We start from the raw sequence: 11,309 nt of genomic DNA, 5'->3' as shown, positions 1-11,309 counted from the left end.
GAAAGAAATAACCTCAATCAATTCACTCGGAATACAAGGAGGTACACAAAACTCTCCTCCATAACTGCAACTCTCAAAACCCTAGGACTACATTGTGAATGCTGATTAAGTTAGAAGGAACAAACCTCTATTTATAGAGTCCTAAACCTTTTCCTACAAGAAAAGGACTAGCCAATCCAAAAACGGGACCAAAATAAGCAGGTGTAATGCGGAAGCTAGCAAAACAAACCTCGAAAGACCACGAGTAAGAAGACAAACGAGAAACACACCAAAAGAGATAGATTTAACGTGGTTCGGTCAATCTACCTACGTCCACAAAGGAGATGAGCAATCCACTATAAATATGAGAGTACAAAATATAGAGAGAAACAACCTCAACCAATTCATTCAGAATACAAAGAGATACACAAAATTCTCCCCCATAACCGAAACTCTCAAAACCCTAGGACTACAATGTGAATGCTAATTAAGTTAGAATGAACAAACCTATAATTATAGAGTCAGTCCTAAACCTTTTCCTACAAGAAAAGGACTAGCCAATCCAAATATTTTCTTAAAAGGAAAACTTATTTATGGTAAGAAATTCAGGACAAATAAAACCCAACACTATTCCCCCTGAATGGGCATCTATCAAACTGGAATATATGTGAGCTGCACTTGAATTGCACTTTATACTTTAGACATTACATACAAAAGGTCCCTTTAATTTAAACTATCCAATAATTCATGGTTTTCAGGTTTGTTATGGTGAATCGACTCTTTGGGCCGATTCCTAAATACTTGGGATGTAGCGATCCTTTCAAAACGATATCACTACTTAAACAAGAAATTTAATTAAATAATTGCGACATTTAAAACCAATTAATGAGGGCATACTGATTTTAATCTAGTGAGAGGGATTAGATTCATAACGAACTCCAAAAAAATAATATAACATTTAAGCAATTAACCGACCAGATCTTCATGCATATGTTAACCTCACACTCGAGGGTGAAATAACAAGAATATTACAAGCTTCTGAGTACCGAAATCAGCCGGCTCATGCTTCACACAATTTTCAAGACATATAGCAAATTAGTATATTACAAGACTTGGGTTTACACACCCCAAAAAGATTAAAAAAACATATAACCATACTTATATTACAGCCCATGGTGACATGACCAAATCAGTCCTCAAAATCTCCTGTAAATATACAGTACAAAGATCATGTACAAGTCCCAAGGTTATACAAAATATATATGCCTATATGCAAATGTGATCTTCTTTAAGGCTTTCAAAATCTCCATCATCAATGGCCAGCTTCAAGCATCATCGCGAGCAACCCCTACGATAGAAACAACTATCGCTAAGCATATAGCTTAGTGGTGTACAAACTATAGGTTTGGAGTCCTTAAATTCACCAAGTTATCATTCTCAAGTCAAGGGCAACACGATCGAAACAAAATCAGTAAATCAAGTAAGCATATACAAGGAGTATCAAGTTCAATATATAAAGGTCTAAATGTCAAGAATACTCATAGCACAACTTTTCAAGAGATTCAATAACAAGGCTCACCCAATATATACATCATGTCGTCACACCAGGCACGCGTAGGTATAAAGAAGGGTCAAAACCCAATAATCAAGAGAACCAAGAACCATATTAAAAAATGGCTTCTTAGTTCGTACTTAAAATGGATAACTTTCATTTTTAAGACGAACTAAAAATCCAGAGTCAAGATGGCAAATGATCCGAACCAAGAGGCATGCCAAGAGTGACAAAGTCACAGCCACAAGAAGGACAAGGTCCCAACAAGAGTGCTAAGTGATCAAACAATCCGTACAAGTGGGCGAGTTACATAAGCGTCTTTAATGTATTAAAGAATACCAATACGACAATGCAAAGTGACAAGAGGTAACCAAGGTACCAAGATAACTTTCAGATATACCAGCAGGTAAAAAGAGTACAAGTATAAGTTTATACACAAACCTCAATTCTTTAGTACAAAAACAGTCCAACAAAACTCCACGAGTAAAACCGTAGACCAAGCAGCGTATCAAAGTCTTCAACTTGTACACGAGGATATACAACCTTAAAAATGAATTCAATAACTTATTTACTTTCTAGCAGCTCAATAATGATGACGTAAAATAGGGTTATCATCACAAGTAAGCCTACCATGTACAAATACAACTATGGTCCCAAACAGTAAATTCTGGCCATCCTAGTGCATCATGTCGCAACTAAGATTTGAAATGGAAAACGGCAAAACTGGACTGTATACTCTTCATGAAATATGTAGGTACCTCTCTTAAGGTTGCAAACAACCAAGAATCAAAATGTATTTTGGATAAAAAGATATATTCAAAACACTAACAGTTGTCCATACAGGATTTCAAACTTCAGAATCTGGACAGAACTTGTCCTATGATGTGTCCTATATTTCCAATCCATAGCAACTAAATTAGAGTTTAACATAAACATAAGAGTTGTACATATACGAATTATCTTTCCAAATCATAATTATTCACAGTAAAAAAATTTCTATAGAACGAGATATGCTTAATCTACTAAACGCTACCCAGCTCAAAAACAGGTTTTACCACTTACCAAAGAGAAGAGTGTAACTCGATTTCCAGCCAAAAGGACCAAGATTTTCTCGCTGCCCAAATGCATACATATACACCTATATATATATATCCTTCACCCCCTTTTAAAGATATACATATTTCTAATTAAAACATTACGCAAATACCCCCATACAATACATTAAATTACGATGACAATTATTTTAAGCAAGGTTGCAAATATAACATTATTTCAAGTTCCCAAAATGAGAATTAAACATATTGTAATAATTAAGCAGTGGTTTATCGACATGCGACTCTTGTTAGCATTTTCGGGGTGTTACATGGGAAACATGACTACACTACTTTATATGTATGTTCTCTTGGATTTCACCACACTCATGAGGATAAGTAGTCTTTTTTTTTTAACATTTATTGAGATGGACTGCGAAACTTTCAGGAGTTTGGAAAATAACATATTTGATGGAACTATTCCAAAAGAACTCGGAAATATGGTTAATCTGCAGAATCTGTAAGGCCTTCCTAACTAGCCTCCTTTAGATGAAAAATGAATGGTTTTAGAATATCTTGACCAGTTAGTTGCCTTTTTCTTTGTGCAGCACTCTTAGTTTTAATAATCTCACAGGTAAGTTGCCTGAGGAAATCAATAAACTCACAAAATTAAAAGAACTGTGAGTACCTCTGAATATACTTTCAATATAATGCCCTCTAGGTCCTATTGCATTCCTGTTTTTCTGAAGTCTCCTTCTTTCCCTGAGCGGTAACAACTTCACTGGAATATTTCCTAGCTTTGAGAATTTGAAAAACCTTACAGCATTGTGAGCATTTTCACACCATTTGATGTGTAAGAGCTAGTATTTTCTACTTAGATTTAAATTAAATCAGACTTCATGCTTGGTTAACAGAGAGATTCTAGCTTCGGGTTTTGAAGGACCTGTACCACCAAGCATTTCTGTCTTGACTGTAATGAAGGAATTGTGAGTTGTTTTCTAGGTTACATACTTTCTTTAGTTGCTTATTATGATGTCCCCTTTTATTTGGTGGGGTTTTATATTAATATGATGTCTTTACAGAAGAATCAGTGACTTGACTGGAAGTGCTCAAAATTTCCGCCACTAGAAAACATGACAGGCCTAACTAAATTGTAAGTAATTCTCTTGAATTTGGTTTTATACATTAATGGTTCCGTAGTTGTTGAAAGTGTTCTCTTTCCTGAAACTAATTTGTGACTGCAGGATGTTGAGGAGCTGCAATTTATCAGGGAAGATTCTGTTAACATGATTGTAGGAGTATCAACATGATTATAATAAATCATGATTATAGAGATCCATAATAATTGTAGGGATTCATAATAAGGGAATATCTCTTTTACCTTGTATATATATTTGTTTCCTAGAATAGGTAGAAGTCTTAGTAAGCAGTTATGTGTATATATATGAAAGCTGTACATCGTGAAAATAATATACAGAAGAATTCAGTTAGCAACATTATTCTTACTGTTCTTCAGATTCCTTCTTACATAGCTAATATGTCTCAATTGAAAATTCTGTAAGTTTGCCTTCACTCTGATTTGTTTCTTTCTTTTATGATATCCTTTACTTTCTCCCTTCCATACACTGCTGTTTTAACTGAATTATGTATGCGGCCTTCTTGATTATTGTCACGAATTCTGCTCAATGTTTAGACTAGGAAACAAGAGGAGGGGAATTTCAGCCTAGCCGAAATTCTTTCATTACATAATCTTTAAAATATTCTCCAGGTCTCAAGTTGGTATAGTATTTTTTCTGGTTTGAATATGGTTTTCTTTTTGGGCAGAGATCTAAGCTTCAACAGGCTTGAAGGATCGATCCCGGATCTGGAGCGCCTGGACAAACTGAAGACCTTGTAAGTGACAAATTTATCATACTCTTAAATTCTTCTTTTAGCTTGCCTGACTATGTGCCGGCCGTAAATTCTCAACAAAGCCAACTTCTTCTCCTTCATTGAAATACATATGATAAAATTAATACATGAGACTTGGATGCCAATCAGCCTAGTCTTCAAACACATTTAATGCATAGAAATTTTAGTTTCTGACATTATATAGGTTATTTAGAGCTTGATTCATTTATTTTGAAGTTTTTTGTTCCAATTGATATCTGTTGAAATAAAGATTTTGCTTCGCAAGGTACCTGACAAGCAATAGACTTACTGGACCAATTCAGGATTGGATCGAAAATAGAAATTCCGAATAGTAAGTTTATTACTTTGGATTAGCATGGTTTTGCTTATAACCTACTCATGCCATGAGAATGCTAGATTCTCTTCATCTCAAGAACTTAAGATTCTAAGGGCATATAGCCCATAAATGCCAATTTTTCATACATATTGTATCCCTAAACGAATTTCTTTTTGTGCAACACACTTGTTGATTTTGCTATGCACCATTTGAAGTTTCATAGATCTATCTTACAACAACTTCAACGAAAGCTCCGTGCCAACTACTTGTCGGGAAACCCTGTATGATCCTTGAACCTTGGTCTTCTTCCCACTCATTTTTGATATTGGGACACCATCTGTCGTTATCTCTAAGCTACATTTCCTTCTTCTTATCAGAAACTTGTTCAAAAGCTATAACTCAACAAAAAAGTCGTAAGTTATTTAACTTGTCTTATAAGACACTTGATGCATTAGTTTTTCTCTTTAGAGAATTATCAACTGGTTCATGCCTTCTGACCCTCTTTCCAACTTAATACAGAGAACTTGGGAAATGCTTGTTAAGTAATACTTGTTCAAAGAGTAAGTTTATCTTTCTACAAGACAATGATTCATTTTCTCTCTATCTAAGATTTTGTTCTCATATACTCTACTGCTTCTTTTAAATATACAGTACATCCAATTCTTGTTGATAAAGGAGAAAGAGGGCTTGACAATTTTGTTTCTTACTGCGTCATGTTACATAAAGGCAATGTTGGATAATTGTTTTAATTATATACAGATTGGTATTCAGTGCACATAAATTGTGGTGGAGAGAGTGTGACAATAGGGGACACGATTTACGAAGCAGATGAAAATTCCGCAGGTGCTGCAAAGTTTGTCTACTGGAAAGAGAGCTGGGGATCCAGCAACACCGGGGACTTCTGGTATGTTCCCATAACATCGAACGAGTACAAGGCAACTAACGTATCTTCCATTAAGGGACACAATTCTGAACTATACACGACAGCTCGGCTCTCAGCTTTATCTCTAACTTACTATGGACGTTGTTTAATAAATGGAAACTACACTGTGACACTGCACTTTGCAGAGATTGTTATAAGAGATAACCGATCTTTCCAGAGTCTCGGAAAACGGATGTTTGATGTCTATATTCAGGTCAATTAAATATAAATCTGAGTATTGAGTCAAGGTTTAGGGGCAGTTAGCTAACAATATAACTGGATGCAGGGTGAAAGGAAGCTCAAAGATTTTGACATTAGAACTACTGCTCGAGGAGTTGATAAAGCTTTGACAAGAAAATTCAATGCATCTGTAGAAGATGGCATTCTAGAAGTGCGCTTTCAAAATGCTGGGAAAGGAACAACAGCTGTCCCTAGAAGAGGAAGCTATGGCCCTTTAGTTTCTGCCATCTCTTTTGAAGCTAGTAACACTACTATTACCCTTTGTTTCACTTATTTCTCTTTCACAGATTCTCTACACTTATTCTATTACCTTGGTGACCTTTTACATGATGATATTATGATACTGTTTCCACATGTTAATTATTCTCAGAGAGCCTACAGAAGAGGCTTCATCTCTTTCCTCAATCACTTTAAGATTATAAGTATAAAAACAAATGTAAGTGCATTTTACACTCTTCCTCTTCCTTTTTTTCTATATCATAGATTCCAAGCCCTCTTCAAAACACAAAAATATGGCTTACATCATTGCTGGAGCAGTGGCTCCCTCATTAGTTCTCCTCTTTACAATATTCTTTGTTGCTTAGAGGAGAAGCAGAAGCAGGATATCAAAGGAAGAAGGTGATGCTACAGATGACCAGCCTATTTTGTGTCTTACCATAGTCTGTTCTCCTGAAAAGTTCTTATCAAAATAAAATGATGGATTTTGAAAACAAGAACATTATGGAGATGTGCATTTCATACAAGTACATGATTATATGGAAGTGTTACACATTTGAAATGTTTGTTTTTTCCTGTATATATACAGAATTAAGAGGACTGGATCTACTGACTGGTGTATTTACCATCAGACAAATCAAAGCCGCGACAAACAACTTTGATGCTGCAAATAAAATTGGGGAAGGTGGTTTTGGCTCCGTCTACAAGGTGCATCTCAATCTGATCACTACAAGCTTTCTAATATTTCTCTCTCCACATACCAATGCCTCATCCCATGCAGTCATTTACATACACATGCAAGCAGAGGAAAATCCAAGATTTTAAAGAGTTGCCAAAAAGGGAAGATATTCTTTTGAAACTGACCAAAAAGGAAAGTAAGACAAACAAATTGAAACGGATGGAGTATAATTTTAATGTTTTTTCACATATTACTACAGTACAAATAAAAACGATGGGTTCAATTGATGTTATTATAGGTCCTCCATCCACTGCAGGGCACACTACAACCATTTACCTTGACCCTTTTTCGTTTAGCTACAACATCTAGAAGTGGAGGTTTTGCATGTATAGACAGCCGTGACCTGTTTATTTCTTCTTTGTTTTTAATTAATAAGCAGGGTACACTACTGGATGGTACAGTCATTGCTGTTAAGCAGCTTTCATCCAAATCAAAACAAGGGAACCGCGAGTTTGTAAATGAGATAGGTATGATCTCTAGTTTACACCACCCAAATCTTGTCAAACTATATGGATGTTGTGCTGAAGGAAATCAACTTCTATTGGTGTATGAGTACTTGGAGAACAATAGCCTCGCCCGTGCTTTATTTGGTAATTTACTATCCTTGCTCATTGTTTTCAGTTACAACTTACAAGTCAAACAGAAAATAAGCTTAATGGAATAAGAAGAAATATTGCTTGTTCGTAATTCATGAAAGAGTTCAAAATGAGAGAAGGTATGCATAGATTCTTAGTTCTCATTAAAATGCAGGTCCAGAAGAACATCGTCTCCAAATAGACTGGCCAACAAGGCAAAAAATCTGCATTGGGATAGCAAAAGGCTTAGCTTTTCTACACGAGGAATCGTCATTAAAAATTGTTCATAGGGACATCAAAGCAACAAATGTTAAATTTGACAAGATTCAAAGATGAATTAATGTGAAGATTTGGTAGTTAGGAAGATAATTCTTCATTGGTTCAAAAGTCAAGATAACATCTTTTGTAGGTGAAATTTAGGTGAACCATAAAATGGTTTCACAAGGTAAATCTTGACATTTTGACACATTGTGATGTCATGGATGACATCAATAGGAAGAATTCACTCCTATAAATAGGTAGTTCCTAATCTCACTTGCCTTCTCATCTTCAAAGGCATTTGATCTTCTTTCTCTCTTGTAGTATTTCACTTGTACTCTTTTGGAGTGAAATAAATATTGGTTGGTTGTGTCCGAGGAGTAGGCAAAAGAAAACAAAAGTTTGTCGAACCTTGTTAATTCCTGGTGTTCCTTTTATTGTTCCACTGCAGGGCACACTACAACCATTTACCTTGACCCTTTTTCGTTTAGCTACAACATCTAGAAGTGGATGTTATGCATGTATAGACAGCCATGACCTGTTTATTTCTTCTTTGTTTTTAATTAATAAGCAGGGTACACTACTGGATGGTACAGTCATTGCTGTTAAGCAGCTTTCATCCAAATCAAAACAAGGGAACCGCGAGTTTGTAAATGAGATAGGTATGATCTCTAGTTTACACCACCCAAATCTTGTCAAACTATATGGATGTTGTGCTGAAGGAAATCAACTTCTATTGGTGTATGAGTACTTGGAGAACAATAGCCTCGCCCGTGCTTTATTTGGTAATTTACTATCCTTGCTCATTGTTTTCAGTTACAACTTACAAGTCAAACAGAAAATAAGCTTAATGGAATAAGAAGAAATATTGCTTGTTCGTAATTCATGAAAGAGTTCAAAATGAGAGAAGGTATGCATAGATTCTTATTTCTCATTAAAATGTAGGTCCAGAAGAACATCGTCTCCGAATAGACTGGCCAACAAGGCAAAAAATCTGCATTGGGATAGCAAAAGGATTAGCTTTTTATGCATGTATAGACAGCCATGACCTGTTTATTTCTTCTTTGTTTTTAATTAATAAGCAGGGTACACTACTGGATGGTACAGTCATTGCTGTTAAGCAGCTTTCATCCAAATCAAAACAAGGGAACCGCGAGTTTGTGAATGAGATAGGTATGATCTCTAGTTTACAGCACCCAAATCTTGTCAAACTATATGGATGTTGTGCTGAAGGAAATCAACTTCTATTGGTGTATGAGTACTTGGAGAACAATAGCCTCGCCCGTGCTTTATTTGGTAATTTACTATCCTTGCTCATTGTTTTCAGTTACAACTTACAAGTCAAACAGAAAATAAGCTTAATGAAATAAGAAGAAATATTGCTCGTTCGTAATTCATGAAAGAGTTCAAAATGAGAGAAGGTATGAATAGATTCTTAGTTCTCATTAAAATGCAGGTCCAGAAGAACATCGTCTCCAAATAGACTGGCCAACAAGGCAAAAAATCTGCATTGGGATAGCAAAAGGCTTAGCTTTTCTACACGAGGAATCGTCATTAAAAATTGTTCATAGGGACATCAAAGCAACAAATGTACTTCTTGACAAGAAACTAAACCCAAAGATCTCTGACTTTGGTCTGGCCAAACTTGACGATGAGGATAAAACACATATCAGCACTAGAATTGCTGGAACCATGTGAGTTTTCTGACAAGTTCTTTTATTCGTGTTTATGTTTTGTGTTCGTTGAGTAAGAAATATATCTGTTACTTACGGCACAGTAGGGTTAATTCTACATTTCATAAACTTTCTGCAACGGCACCAGAACTTTGCAGCGTAAACTGATTGATGTACGTCCGTATGTTGTTTTCATTCATGCAGCATATATACATTTAATCGCATTACTTCAATTTGAGTGATAGAAATGGTTTCTGGCCTATGTATCCTCTTTATATCTTAAAGTTTCTTCCAATGAACTTAACTTGTATCTCATCCCAATCAGCCATTCTTCATATACTGAAATATCAAGCATGAAATTGATGCCACGTTTAGAAATAACACAGGCATGAATCTAAAGTTTTACTCTGTTGTGCAGAGGATATATGGCACCTGAATATGCACTATGGGGCTACTTAACCTACAAAGCAGATGTCTACAGCTTTGGAGTTGTTGCGTTAGAGATTGTTGCTGGGAAGAACAACATGAAATATCGCCCCAATGAGAAGTTTGTTTGCCTTCTAGATTGGGTAACAAATCATTATCCCTGATATCAATTCCTATGTTCCAAACTTTTGAACTAGTATCTTTGCATTTTATTCAGGCCCTGTTTTAAAAAGGGAAGGAAAACTGATGGAACTAGTAGATGAAACATTGAATTCAGATTTCAAAAAGGATGAGGCTCTAAGGATGATAAACGTAGCCCTTCTATGTACCAATACATCTCCAGCACTTAGGCCAACCATGTCTGCAGTAGTCAGCATTCTTGAAGATCATCTTGACCTTCCTGAGTTTAACTTGGAATCAAGATCCCATGATGATGATGATGATGAGCTCAAGTTTCAAGGGTTAAGAGACAAGTATGATGAGATGCGGAGCTTGAGCGAAAGTCAAACACTTACTCATTCATCCAACACTACACGAAGAGATTGCTCTTCCACTACAATCTGAATCGGCTTTAATTAAATTCACAGTCAGATCAATATTGTGAAACAAAGAGCAACATATTATTTTAGGACTACTAGTTTCAGGACACGTAACACACGTGTGTCCCATGTTAATTAGTATAATTTTTTTAAATGATATAAATGATACTAAAACATGTAAGTAATAAGTGACTAAATTTAGGAAAGGGTAATTGTTTGTAGCTATAAATAGTCAATTGAATTGGTATATAGTTCTCCTTGTACTCAGTGTGGCACTTTCCTTATTTTTTTAATATTTCAATAATATAGAGTTTATAGGTAAACATAAGTAACGTTGATTATGTTTGTAAATGTTTCATATCTTAAAGTTTGTGTCTTATTTTTAAGAAACTATAGTCTCCTCCTCCTTATATTCACATACATATCAAGATCTTGTTTCCGAATAACAATTGTATTTCATAATGTAGAAATATTGATTAACATATGTCTTTTTAAGATGGATAATGTATTGTTGTCAATTTCACGGGGTACACTTGAAAAAACCATATTTATTTGTAATAGATAATTGCATGTACAATGACTTTCTTTGTTTGATTCAAGATTATGAATCCTTCATGTGTAAATTTTATATGAGAATATTAACTAATTAATTGTTTAAATATAAGAGTATTACGAAATATAACATAATCAATCCATATTCACAAACAAGCTAGAACTTAATTAATACAACTGGTTGAAATAATCCATCTAACTTGGCAGCTTCAGGGGTGCAGCTGACTAAAGTGGTGCAATTTTCTAAATACAATGGCACAATCCTTGTTTATGATTATGCATATGCTATGTATATATGTGATGACAGTCCAAAGCCCAATTTGAGATTACTGGACCCAAACACGTAAGTTTAGATCATGTTGTTTGGTCAACATTAAGCA

The 11,309-nt window shown here is 35.2% G+C and overlaps 1 long non-coding RNA gene and 1 pseudogene across 1 annotated transcript; both read left to right on the top strand.

Moving 5' to 3' along the window:
• The window catches only part of LOC102578576 (uncharacterized), an 83,467-nt pseudogene that overhangs the window by 22,465 nt on the left and 49,693 nt on the right, over positions 1-11,309 (top strand).
• LOC107062772 (uncharacterized) lies at positions 8,188-8,725 on the top strand. Its single transcript, XR_001474810.1, has 2 exons — positions 8,188-8,524; positions 8,685-8,725. It is a non-coding gene; the product is annotated as an uncharacterized lncRNA (long non-coding RNA).

Source organism: Solanum tuberosum, unplaced genomic scaffold (assembly GCF_000226075.1).
Source record: "Solanum tuberosum cultivar DM 1-3 516 R44 unplaced genomic scaffold, SolTub_3.0 scf00265, whole genome shotgun sequence".
Lineage (NCBI taxonomy): Eukaryota > Viridiplantae > Streptophyta > Magnoliopsida > Solanales > Solanaceae > Solanum > Solanum tuberosum.
This window is presented reverse-complemented; position numbering and strand designations above follow the sequence as displayed.